Consider the following 14,100-nt stretch of genomic DNA (forward strand, 5'->3'; position numbering starts at 1 on the left):
TCACTGAAAGACAACCAGTGGCATCACTGAAAGACAACCAGTGACATCACTGAAAGACAACCAGTGGCATCACTGAAAGACAACCAGTGGCATCACTTAAAGACAACCAGTGGCATCACTTAAAGACAACCAGTGACATCACTGAAAGACAACCAGTGGCATCACTGAAAGACAACCAGTGACATAACTGAAAGACAACCAGTGACATCACTGAAAGACAACCAGTGGCATAACTGAAAGACAACCAGTGACATCACTGAAAGTCTACCAGTGGCATCACTGAAAGCAGTTGCGTCACAAAGCGGGTGCAGGGGGGTGCGGCCCACACACGGGTGTGATGCCTAGAAGGGGGAGACATCAATCTGTGGGCTCCTCCGCAGTGACAGGAGCCGGGTGCTGCAGTGTGAAATTCTGCTACTGCACCCGGCTCCTGTCATAGCAGAGGAGCCGACAGCGCTGCAGACAGTCTCCGGGGGCAGCCCAGCATCTCCGGAGATGACTCACAAGGCCACGCCCCTTTCTTTGTGGCCACTCCCCCTTTTTTACAGCGCGCTGGCACATGAAGGGTGCGCACCAGGTGTCACCACACCCGGTGACGCCTCTGACTGAAAGACAACCAGTAACATCAGCATCACTGAGAGATAAACCATCAGCTATTTCTCATTCCACTCTCAACTAGAGTGTCAACTGGACATAATAACATGCATTAAAGTTTGTTTTACACAGCACAGTGTTTTTTTTTATCTTGCACTGCAATGTCACTAAGGAGGGTATTCCCACAATGCATTGCCTGTGCAGTTTAACTTTACAGTGAAAATTGTAGTAATTTTTGCAGCTGGAGCAAAACTTTTAACAAATAATCCTCCACTGTGCAATTTTCTCTATTGGTTTTTTTTTCTTTTTTCTATCTTGATACAAAAGCAAATGTACTCGTTTTCTGAACATTGTATAAGGTACACAGCCCACTGTCTGAATGAAAAGAATACGCTTTACTTCCAGAGCTTTTAGCGGGCTATACAGACGCTCAGGAATTGTGCATGTGTTAAAGACGTGTCGAATTCAATTGCTCCAAAAGAGGGAACAATGAGTTATTTTAAAGTTTGGTTGGACATTTTTATGGAATTAATGCCTTGTGTGGCAGTCAATCAAATGCTGTTCTTCATTGTTCTGCATTCAATCAAGTTTAGAACAAGGTTTACAATGTGATACAATAAAATTATACTTTCTATAGTATTTTTTTTTTTTAATAAATGTATTCAGAGAGCTTGTTTGTCAAGATCAAAGCTACATGACAATAGATTGCTCTGAGGGGAGAGATGGTTGCTGCACAATTAATCATGGCATATACAAAGCCTCTCAATCTGATTTACAAGAACGAAAACTGGGTGCAGTTATTTAACCTTTTTATGTCATTGGGGAACCATAATATTTTCAGATATTCAATATTGTGCATATGCAGGGGTACATCAAGAGTTGGGTGTGGGGGGGGAGTGTGCAGTCTCCATCCGGGCCCCCTCCTCTCTAGCCAGCAGAGCAATAGACTCTGGGCACTAGGGTCACTAGGAGACCCTAGTGCTGTCCCAGAGTCTAGTGCACAGACGCAGGTCTCTAGGAAAATGGTGTGGTGGACATTTTCCTGGTGAATTTCCAACTGCTCATGCTCAAAATGCTGTGAAAATGCCACAGTGGCCATTTTCACAGCATTTTGAGCATGAGCAGTAGGAAAAGTGGTTTCTGCAGCACTGCTGTTGCTAATGCGGGACTCTGAAGGGTAGGTAATGAAAAAATGGGTGTAGGGTATGTGGTGCGGGCCCCTCAGGACTCCAGGATCCCATGTGCACCACCACACTGCATCTATTATGGATACGCCTCTGTGTGTGTGTGTGTGCGCGCGCGCATATACATACAGTATATATACGTATATACAGATAGAGCAATGCTAGTCGCACCACATTCACTTGAATGGAGAGCATCTCCGTCTGCACGCCCGGACAGAGACGCTCTGAATGGGAGCGTCTCTGTGCACTCCCAGCGTGACTAGGCAGATGGATCGCCTAGTCACGCCGGGGATGTGTTCATTTGCGATGGAGCCGCCTCAGATGAGCGCGGATTCATCTGTATATAAAATTATATATGGTCAAAAGTATTCGACTATTACAACAACAGGGACTGTAATGACATTGTATCCACATACCAGGGACGTGAGGTCAGGGGAAGCAGGGGAGGCAGTGCCTCCCCTGTCATTAATGATTTAAATAATACAAGGGAACAAGGGAAGCGCTGTGAATACTTTCCGGATGCACTGTATAATATGTAAGGCATTACGGTGTGTGGCATAATGTGTAATGGGTGTTACGGTGTCTGGCATAATGTATAATGGGCATTATGGTGTGTGGCATAATGTGTAATAAGCATTACGGTGTGTGGCATAATGTGTAATGGTCATTACGGTGTTTACCATAATGTGTAATGGGCACCATAATGTGGCCATGCTCCTATTGTCATGTAGCCACTCCCCTAGTTTCATGGCCCTCTCATGGCACATGACCACGCCCACTTTGACTCAGTACCACTAAGAAAAAAATTCTACTTACACCACTACTGTTAATAATTACTCTCAGGAAGACCAAGATATCGCCTCGCTAAGAAGAAAAAGCCTTACTCTCATGCGGAAATAAACACAAGAATGAGTTTTACTCTGTGTGTTCTTAGCCAGTGATCTGTCCTGTATAATGTTCATAATATGTATATAATGATATCTATAACTGTACTGTAATATGTGTGCAATCAGGTTATTAGGAGAGGGGATACACTTCCTTTTTTTATGTACTTAGAAGTGATGTATGTTTCTCTGCTCGGCATGTCAGACCATTACCTATGACACTTACTGTATGTATGTCTTGGAGGATTTCTAAGTAAGATGGTAAACCGTTATTTGCACTGTCAATAGCTATCCGGGATCGACGTGTATTATAGTGGAGGTGTACACTGACTGATGGTGATGCAATGGTAATCTGGGTAAGGTGAAGTGGATCTGACGTGTGGAGCAGATATGTCTTTGTATTTTGTATGTGTTAGGATAATAAGATGGAACTCTGGTTTTATTGTGAATGCTGTGATACATGCCAAAGTTTCGGAATATCTTCTTCATGTGTTAAAGTGGGTGTATATATCTGCTATATGGAGTTGGTATTTGAACCTTGACAAAGGTCCAGTGAGGACCGAAACATTGGCAATACTGATTGTACTTATGCCTTAATAAAATATTTGGATTCTAACGAGAGTCTGGAGAGTGCACCACTTCATATTAATACATTATATATATATATATATATATATATATATATATATATAGTATATACACTGCTCAAAAAAATCAAGGGAACACTAAAATAACATCTTAGATCTGAATGAATGAAATATTCTTATTAAATACTTTGTTCTTTACATAGTTGAATGTGCTGACAACAAAATCACACAAAAATTATCAATGGAAATCAAATTTATTAACCCATGGAGGTCTGGATTTGGAGTCACCCTCAAAATTAAAGTGGAAAAACACACTACAGGCTGATCCAACTTTGATGTAATGTCCTTAAAACAAGTCAAAATGAGGCACAGTAGTGTGTGTGGCCTCTACGTGCCTGTATGACCTCCCTACAATGCCTGGGCATGCTCCTGATGAGGTGGCGGATGGTCTCCTGAGGGATCTCCTCCCAGACAGGGACTAAAGCATCCGCCAACTCCTGGACAGTCTGTGGTGCAACGTGGCGTTGGTGGATGGAGCAAGACATGATGTTCCAGATGTGCTCAATTGGATTCAGGTCTGGGGAACGGGTGGGCCAGTCCATAGCATCAATGCCTTCGTCTTGCAGGAACTGCTGACACACTCCAGCCACATGAGGTCTAGCATTGTTTTGCATTAGGAGGAACCCAGGGTCAACCGCACCAGCATATGGTCTCACAAGGGTTCTGAGGATCTCATCTCGGTACCTAATGGCAGTCAGGCTACCTCTGGTGAGCACATGGAGGGCTGTGCGGACCCCCAAAGAAATGCCACTCCACACCATTACTGACCCACTGCGAAACCGGTCATGCTGGAGGATGTTGCAGGCAGCAGAACGTTCTTCTTGGCGTCTCCAGACTCTGTCACGTCTGTCACATGTGCTCAGTGAGAACCTGCTTTCATCTGTGAAGAGCACAGGGCGCCAGTGGCGAATTTGCCAATCTTGGTGTTCTCTGGCAAATGCCAAATGTCCTGCACGGTGTTGGGCTGTAAGCACAACCCCCACCTGTGGACGTCGGGCCCTCAAACCACCCTCATGGAGTCTGTTTCTGATCGTTTGAGTAGACACATGCACATTTTTGGCTTACTGGAGGTCATTTTGCAGGGCTCTGGCAGTGCTCCTCCTGTTCCTCCTTGCACAAAGGCGGAGGTAGCGGTCCTGCTGCTGGGTTGTTGCCCTCCTACACCCTCCTCCACGTCTCCTGATGTACTGGCCTGTCTCCTGGTAGCGCCTCCATGCTCTGGACACTACGCTGACAGACACAGCAAACCTTCTTGCCACAGCTCGCATTGATGTGCCATCCTGGATGAGCTGCACTACCTGAGCCACTTGTGTGGGTTGTAGGGAGGTCATACAGGCACGTGGAGGCCACACACACTACTGAGCCTCATTTTGACTTGTTTTAAGGACATTACATCAAAGTTGGATCAGCCTGTAGTGTGTTTTTCCACTTTAATTTTGAGTGTGACTCCATATCCAGACCTCCATGAGTTAATAAATTTGATTTCCATTGATAATTTTTGTGTGATTTTGTTGTCAGCACATTCAACTATATAAAGAACAAAGTATTTAATAAGAATACTTCATTCATTCAGATATAGGATGTGTTATTTTAGTGTTCCCTTTATTTTTTTGAGCAGTGTATATATATATATATATATATATATATATATATATATGTAAAATCTATCTATGTACACATATGTGTTAAAAATGTAGAATAACATACTTTAATTTTGCGAATTCAATTAAATTATTAAAATAATTGAATAAAATAGTTCATTACAGTCATTGGAAGAAAAACATCTATCTCCCTTATTAGCAAATAACACTTTAGTAATTAAGAAATATACATTCATGCTGAATGGCAAAGGAGACGGAGCTTCTGCCTGGTAAATTAATTAAATGGAGCAGTGTGTTCTTGCCAAATGTGTATCTACTGTTTTTTGTTTAGGAGAGAAACATAATTTCGGGAACTTGAGAATTGCAACATATAGGAAAAAAAATAGTGTTCAACACATTATTTTGACAGATGTTGTTTTGATTTAATTATGAAGAAAGCGAGTTCTGAAAGAATTATTCTCACTTCGCTCAGAACAACTACTTTACTTTGCGTGTTGAAAGATCTGTTGACAAATAACTGAAGACTTTGGTAATTGGGTGTAACAGACAGTGGAATCATGAAACTTGTAATGACGGTTTGCCATTGTATATTCATGTTGGTTCACCGCATTCCTGTAGGTGGCCGGAGGATCAATAAGGGCACTCGTCCTGATTCAGAGATGATGCAATGGCGATGTTATAAGCAGTGGAACGATTATTTGCACATGTGCCATGATGGTTTCAATTGCAAAATGGTTGACAGTAAGGAACAGGAAAGCTGGCGTGTCGTGACCGTTTCAGGGGAGTACCACGGTTTGCTATTGTGATCCTGTATGGAAGGGGTGGGGAACCTTTTTTTCTACCAAGGGCCATTTGGATATTTATAAAATTCTTTGGGGGCCATACAAAAATTATCAACTTAAAAATTAGCCTGCCCCCAGTAGTTATGCCCCAAGTCAGTAGTTATGCCCACAGTCAGTAGTTATGTCCCTAGTAGATATGCCTCCAGTCAGTTGTTATGCCCTATTAGATATGCCCCCAGTCAGTTGTTATGCCCCATTAGATATGCCCCCAGTCAGTTGTTATGCCCCATTAGATATGCCCCCAGTCAGTTGTTATGCCCCATTAGATATGCCCCCAGTCAGTTGTTATGCCCCCAGTCAGTAGTTATGTCCCTAGTAGATATGCCCCCAGTCAGTTGTTATGCCCTATTAGATATGCCCCCAGTCAGTTGTTATGCCCTATTAGATATGCCCCCAGTCAGTTGTTATGCCCCATTAGATATGCCCCCAGTCAGTTGTTATGCCCCATTAGATATGCCCCCAGTCAGTTGTTATGCCCCATTAGATATGCCCCATTAGATATGCCCCCAGTCAGTTGTTATGCCCCATTAGATATGCCCCCAGTCAGTTGTTATGCCCCATTAGATATGCCCCCAGTCAGTTGTTATGCCCCATTAGATATGCCCCCTAGTAGCGCCGCTTACACACACACACACACACATTAAAGGAAGAAAAAAATAAGTACTCACCAGCCCTGCTCCTGCTTCTGGACCGCTGCCCTCCGCCTGGCCGCCCGCTCCTAGGAACTATGGGAGAGACGTCATGACGTCTCCCCCATAGCGCTGCAGTCGCACACGTACACTACCTGAGACGGAAGCCGGAGCTCAGGAGTGAGCTCCTGCCTCTGGCTGCTGCTGAGGGGAAGGAGCCGGGCGCCTGCTGGTAACAAAATCTCAGCGGGCGCCCGGCATCTCCCTCGGGTAGGTGAGCCTGTCCGGGCCGGATCAAGTGGCTTTGTGGGCCTTATACGGCCCCCGGGCCTGAGGTTCCCCACCCCTGCTGTATGGAGTTACAATCTAAATGTTGGCGGCCGTGCTGCATAACCAGGAAGTGACTCAGAAGGGCAATGATTGACTAATGTGCATGCAATGTTTGCATCTTTGTACGCCTCCTGTGGTCCTGTGCAGTCTCTCCACATGCTTCTATACAGTGAATGGCTGTCAGCACCCATCAATCAGCATGCTGACAGCCATTCACTGTCTGGCTGCAGGCTTGGAGGCAGGTTGCAGGGCCGTAACTAGGTGTGCGCCAGTGGTGCCTGGCAAACAGCGCAGATGCACTGTCGGCGCAAGACCACCGGCAACAATCACATGGCTGCTCTACTGCCACCGCACTGTGGGATTCGCGTCCGACGGGCCACCCACCCACCATCACCGCTCAGCTACAGTGCATTGCTCGGCTACCTCTTCTCACTTAGGTATCGGGTCAGCACTGCAGCTCCCCTTCCTCGTCTCCTGGCTCCCCTTATGCCCCCCTTCCTTCATGTTCTGGGAGAGATGACGTCTCTCCCAGTCCACCCACAATGCCCTGCACTACAAAGAGCGTAGGGTGGGAAGAAAGAGGGGAGAGGTTTGCTGGCTGGTCAAAGGTAAGTCTATCACATCTCTCTCTCTTCGACTATGCGTGTCTAATGTATTAAAAGGGGGAGCCTGCCGTAATGTGTAAAAAGGGGGGCTCTGCCTGCCGTAATGTGTAAAAAGGGGGAGTCTGCTGCCGTAATGTGTAAACAGGGGACTCTGCCTATCTAATGTGTAAAAAGGTGGACTCTGCTTCCGTTATGTGTAGAAAGGGGACTCTGCCTGCTGTAATGTGGTAAAAGGATGACTCTGCTGCCGTAATGTGTAAAAGGGGGATTCTGTCTGCCTAATGTGTAAAAAGGGGACTCTGCTGCAGTACTGTGTAAAAGGGATCTCTGTCTGCATAATGTGTAAAAAAGGGGACTCTGCTGCTATAATGTATAAAAAGAGGACTCTGCTGCCGTACTGTGTAAAAAGGGGTCTCTGTCTGCCTAGTGTGTAAAAAAGGGGACTCTGCTCCTATAATGTGTAAAATGGGGATTCTGCCTGCCTAATGTGTAAAAAGGGGAACTCTGCTGCCGTAATGTGTAAAAAGGGGACTCTGCTGCCGTAATGTGTAAAAGGTGGACTCTACCTGCCATATATGTAAAAGGGAGCTCTACCTGCCGTAATGTATAAGAGGGGACTCTACCTGCCTAATGTGTAAGAGGGAGCTCTGCCTGCATAAAGTGTGATAGGGGCTCTACCTAGATTAATGTGTAAAATGGGGCTGTACCTGGTGTAATGTGTGATAGAGGCTCTACCTGGTGTAATGTGTGTAAGTTGCACTACTGTGCAGTATCATTTGAATAATGGAGACTACTGTACAGTGTAATATGAATTGGTATTATTTTATGGCCACGCCCCTTCCCCATGAAGCCACACCCCTATATTTTGACGCACACCTACAACGCGCACTGGCCCTGTTTTATATATGGGGTGGGGAGGCACCGATGCTGTTTCTTGCACACAGGCTAAAATGTCTAGTTATGGCACTGGCAGGTAGAGAATGCAGCCTAGCTGCTCTGACTGTGTGTGGTTCACAATATGCCACATTATAGTGCTGCTAGTAAAATATTATGCCAAAAAGAGTCCCCTAGTTACTTTGTGCCAAACAGTGTTCCCAGGACATATTCTGCAACACTGTAGTGCCCCCAATTCATATTATACCACATTACATGGCCCACAGTTAAAATTATGCCAAACTGTAGTGACCCAGTTCATATTATGCCACATTGTAGTGCCTCCTATTCATAATATGCCACATTGTGTGCCTCTAATTCATAATATGCCACATTGTAGTGCCCCCAGTTTTATCATATGCCACATTGTAGTGTCTTCAGTTCATAATATACTACATTGTAGTGTCTTCAGTTCATAATATGCCACATTGTAGTGCCTCCAGTTCATAATATGCCACATTGTAGTACCTCCAGTTCATAATATGCCACATTGTAGTGCCCCCAGTTTTATCATATGCCACATTGCAGTGTCTTCAGTCCATAATATGCCACATTGTAGTGCCTCCAGTTCATAATATGCCACATTGTAGTGCCCCCAGTTTTATCATATGCCACATTGTAGTGTCTTCAGTTCATAATATGCCACATTGTAGTGCCTCCAGTTCATAATATGCCACATTGTAGTGCCTCCAGTTCATAATATGCCACATTGTAGTGCCCCCAGTTTTATCATATGCCACATTGTAGTGTCTTCAGTTCATAATATGCCACATTGTAGTACCTCCAGTTCATAATATGCCACATTGTAGTACCTCCAGTTCATCATATGCCACATTGTAGTGCCCCCAGTTTTATCATATGCCACATTGTAGTGTCTTCAGTTCATAATATGCCACATTGTAGTGCCTCCAGTTCATAATATGCCACATTGTAGTACCTCCAGTTCATAATATGCCACATTGTAGTGCCCCCAGTTTTATCATATGCCACATTGTAGTGCCTCCAGTTCATAATATGCCACATTGTAGTGCCTCCAGTTCATAATATACTACATTGTAGTGTCTTCAGTTCATAATATGCCACATTGTAGTACCCCAGTTTTATCATATGCCACATTGTAGTGTCTTCAGTTCATAATATACTACATTGTAGTGTCTTCAGTTCATAATATACTACATTGTAGTGTCTTCAGTTCATAATATGCCACATTGTAGTACCCCTGTTCATATTATGGCACACTGTAGTGCCCCCAGTTCATACTGTGCAACATTACAGTGCCTCCAGTTCATATTATGTAACATTACAGTGCCTCCAGTTCATATGATGTAACATTACAGTGCCTCCAGTTCATATTATGTAACATTACAGTGCCTCCAGTTCATATGATGTAACATTACAGTGCCTCCAGTTCATATTATGTAACATTACAGTGCCTCCAGTTCATATTATGTAACATTACAGTGCCTCCAGTTCATATTATGTAACATTACAGTGCCTCCAGTTCATATTATGTAACATTACAGTGCCCAGTTCTGATTATGTCATATTACTGTGCCCTCTTACCATTATAACCTTTTTCACACAACACTCATTAAAAATGGGATATCATCCCTATTCATGCCAGATACCAGGCCAGATACAATTGCTTAGCAGGCATGTTTACAGGGCTGGTGCTAGGGTGTTCAGCGACCCCCTGCAAACTATACATTTGCGACCTCCCATAGTTTACAAAGGGACAGCGTGCGGCAAAAAGGGGTGTGGTCTCACAAGGAAGGGGTGGTGCCACACAATAGTACCCCCATTTCAAATTACGCCACACAGTAGCACAATCTTATTCACATTACCCTGCGCATAGTAGTGTTGTTTATAGTACACATAATAGCCCCTGTAGTAGCACTGCTTATACACATAATTGCCCCTGTAGTAGTAGCACCACTTATACTCATAATAGCCTCTGTAGTAGCACTGCTTATACACATAATAGCCTCTGTAGTAGCACTACTTATACACATAATAGCCTCTGTAGTAGTAGCACCACTTATACTCATAATAGCCTCTGTAGTAGCACCACTTATACACATAATTGCCCCTGTAGTAGTAGCACCACTTATACTCATAATAGCCTCTGTAGTAGCACTGCTTATACACATAATAGCCTCTGTAGTAGCACTGCTTATACACATAATAGCCTCTGTAGTAGCACTGCTTATACACATAATAGCCTCTGTAGTAGCACTGCTTATACACATAATAGCCTCTGTAGTAGCACTGCTTATACACATAACAGCCCCTGTAGTAGCGCCACTGATACACACAAAAGCCCCAGTACTAGTGGTGCTTATACACACATTAGCCCCTGTAGTAGCGCCGCTTATCCACATAATGGCCCCTGTAACAGCGTTGGTTACATATAATGCCCTCAGAAGTGCCATTTATACAAATTATATCCCCCCTCCCACACACACACACACACACACACACACACACACACACACACACACACACACACACACACACACACACCCGGATTAAGGGAGGGGTGACAGCGGCAGCCGTCCAGGGGCCCCAACACACAGCGCACTTGTAATCGGAGGCGTTTCCCTTCGCTTGTCCCAGTGTCCCTCTTGCCTTATAAGAGTCCTGTGCAGAGGGGAGTGCCGTCCCTGGCTGCCTGCCTGCTCCCTCTATATGAGTGTATCCTGCTGCAGCAGCGGTGGCTTCTCTCTGACAGCAGTGACAGCTGCGTCGCTCATCTCACTCTCCTGCTGCAGCATGCTCTGGCGCTGAGCGGTCCCCCCCTCTCCCAGCTATAAGGATCTGCCAGGGCAGCGCAACCTCCTTCACACTCACACAGTAGCACCTGCCGCGCATCCACTAGTGGGGTGAGGCTCCTTTCCCTACCCTTCCCTCCAGATCTGCCTTAATCTGGCCCTGCATACACACACACACACACACACACACACACTGTAGATACACACATACACACACACACACACACACACACACACACATACATACATACACACACATAGATACACACGCATAGATACACACACGCAGATATACACACACACACAGTGGCGTAAGTTCGTCCCAGTCGCCCGGAGGCATGATAAATGTTGGTGCCCCCTACATATACACACACATACCATATGTAACTATCCGGCACTCAGGGTGAACAGTAGCAGCGTGCTCAGGTACCTTTCCCAATAGTAATATAGATACACATAGAAAGTGGACGCACTCCAAGTCAGTCATTACAATAAAACAGACACCAGCATACCTTTATAGTACACCTACGGTGCTCCCTCACCTGCCAGCAGGTCTCGATGGAGATGCTTTGGGGCAGCTGTGTGCCGATATAATTAGTGTTCACTCTAGGATTTTTTTAGGGCAGGGCGCTGATCATGGGGAGGGCACATTTTACCATTCAGGAGGGCACATTTTTCCATTCGGGAGGGCACATTTTTAAGTTAGATGGGCAAACTTAGGTACATACTATAATGCTTGGTGCTCCCATTCCTATAGTTAAAAACAAGGACAGTGCGCGCCGAAGGCGCGCAGCAAAAATGTAGGGGCCTTGTTTCGTGGGGAATGGGCGTGGCCAAATAATAGTGGCAATTCACATTACACCACACAGTAGTGCACCTAATACACATTGCACCAGGTAGAATCTCCTATACACACTGCGCCAGGTAGAGCGCTTTATACACATTGCGCCAGGCAGAGCACTGAGGCACACTGCACCAGGTAGAGCACTGAGGCACACTGCACCAGGTAGAGAGCACTGAGGCACACTGCACCAGGTAGAGAGCACTGATGCACACTGCACCAGGTAGAGAGCACTGAGGCACACTGCACCAGGTAGAGAGCACTGAGCACACTGCACCAGGTAGAGAGCACTGAGGCACACTGCACCAGGTAGAGAGCACTGAGGCACACTGCACCAGGTAGAGAGCACTGAGGCACATGCCTCTCACTTACACACACACGCCACTCACTTACACACACACATCACTCACACACACACACACATACCTCTCACACACATGCCTCTTTTACTTGAACGCACAACTTTCCTTAAAAACACACACACACACACACACACACACACACACACACACACACACACACACACACACACACACACCTCACTTAAAAACAAACACACACAAAACACAGTGCTTTGCGCCCCCCCCCCCCCAAATACACCTATCCCCCACCCCCCACACAGTGCCTACCTTTGGCTATCATTAGGCTGATGGAGGAGCAGAGAGCTTCCCTCGGCTGGCTTGCTTAACTAGAAGGGCCCAGGAGGAGCTGCGCTCTGGAGCTCCCCCTAGCTGCAGCCAGTGCCAGCTCCCTGTAAATACAGGAGGCAGCTTCCGTGTCACTGACAATAGCAGCGAGCGGTCCTCAGGCAGCGGGAGACAGTGGCACACACACACACACACACACACACACACACATACACACACACACACACACACACACACACAGCGGTGAGGTTACTTTCGGTCAACCGCTGACCGCAAAGCTCCCACCATTGGCTACAATGGAGAGCATAGGCACTACATTGTATCACTGCCGTGTGCTGCCTGACAGACACTACAGGAGCACACAGCCAATCAGGAGGGTGCCACGACGTGGCGCTCCCTGATTGGCTGAAGGGACCCTCTTTGACAGGAGTCAGGGGGGGTCCTGGCAGTCGGGGAAAGGGGTCCCATGTGTTAACATGGGACCCCTTTCAGTGCGTGGTCGGGTTTCCGTTTTCTTTTTTTGCCAAGTACGTGGATTATTCAAAGGCCGGATTCTTCACTGGATTTTATGAGTATAATTTTTTTCACAGGTACACCTAGGATTCTACATGGAGAAGAGGACCGAGCCTCGTGGGAACATAGGTAACTATGTGTGTATGTTGGTGTGCATGTATGTAATAAAGTTGTACTGTCACGGTGTGTGTGTCCTTTTTTTATTGGGGTATTTTTTTAGTAGTAGTACTACAGGTACCAGTGGACCCGGTTTTCCTCCGCATGCTGGTACTTGTGGTTCTCCAAGTACCAGCTTGCGGGGGAGGCTTGCTGGGACTTGTAGTACTGCTACTGAAAACAATACTCACAAATTCAACACAAGGCTATCAGCCCCCCATCCGCCGCCCTTGGATGGGGGGGACAGCCTCGGGCTTCACCCCTGGCCCTTGGGTGGCTGGAGGGGGGGACCCCTTGATTGAAGGGGTCCCCACTCCTCCAGGGTACCCCAGCCAGGGGTGACTAGTTGGGGTTTTAATGGCACGGCCGCAGGGACCTATATCAAAGTGTCCCCCGGCTGTGGCATTATCTCCCCAGCTAGTGGAGCCCGGTGCTGGTTTCAGAAATACAGCGACCCCTACGCTTTTTGTCCCCCGTATTTTTGGAACCAGGACCAGGCGCAGAGCCCGGTGCTGGTTGATTAAATATGGGGGAACCCCTGTCATTTTCCCCCCCATATTTTTTCAACCAGGACCGGCTCAAAGAGCCCGAGGCTGGTTATGCTTAGGAGGGGGGACCCCATGCAATTTTTTTCCCCGTTTTTACACTAAACAGACTCTTTCCCATAGATAACCATGCACAGATCTCACTGATCCGTGCATGGTTATCCAAACTCGACTGGAAAAAGCAGGTCTATTTTTTTGCTGCTTTTTTTAACGAATCGAAAAAAAACAGACCCGCACTTGAGCACTCAGAAACTAGCACCCAAATACGAATGAATAGTGAATGCCCGTATTGTATGAAATAACAACCGCGTTTGACCGATGGTCTATTCATTCGTATTTCGGAAGGTTGTTATTCAAACCATTACGAATAGACCAGAC

The sequence above is a fragment of the Pseudophryne corroboree genome, chromosome 9, assembly GCF_028390025.1.
Source record: "Pseudophryne corroboree isolate aPseCor3 chromosome 9, aPseCor3.hap2, whole genome shotgun sequence".
Taxonomy (NCBI): domain Eukaryota; kingdom Metazoa; phylum Chordata; class Amphibia; order Anura; family Myobatrachidae; genus Pseudophryne; species Pseudophryne corroboree.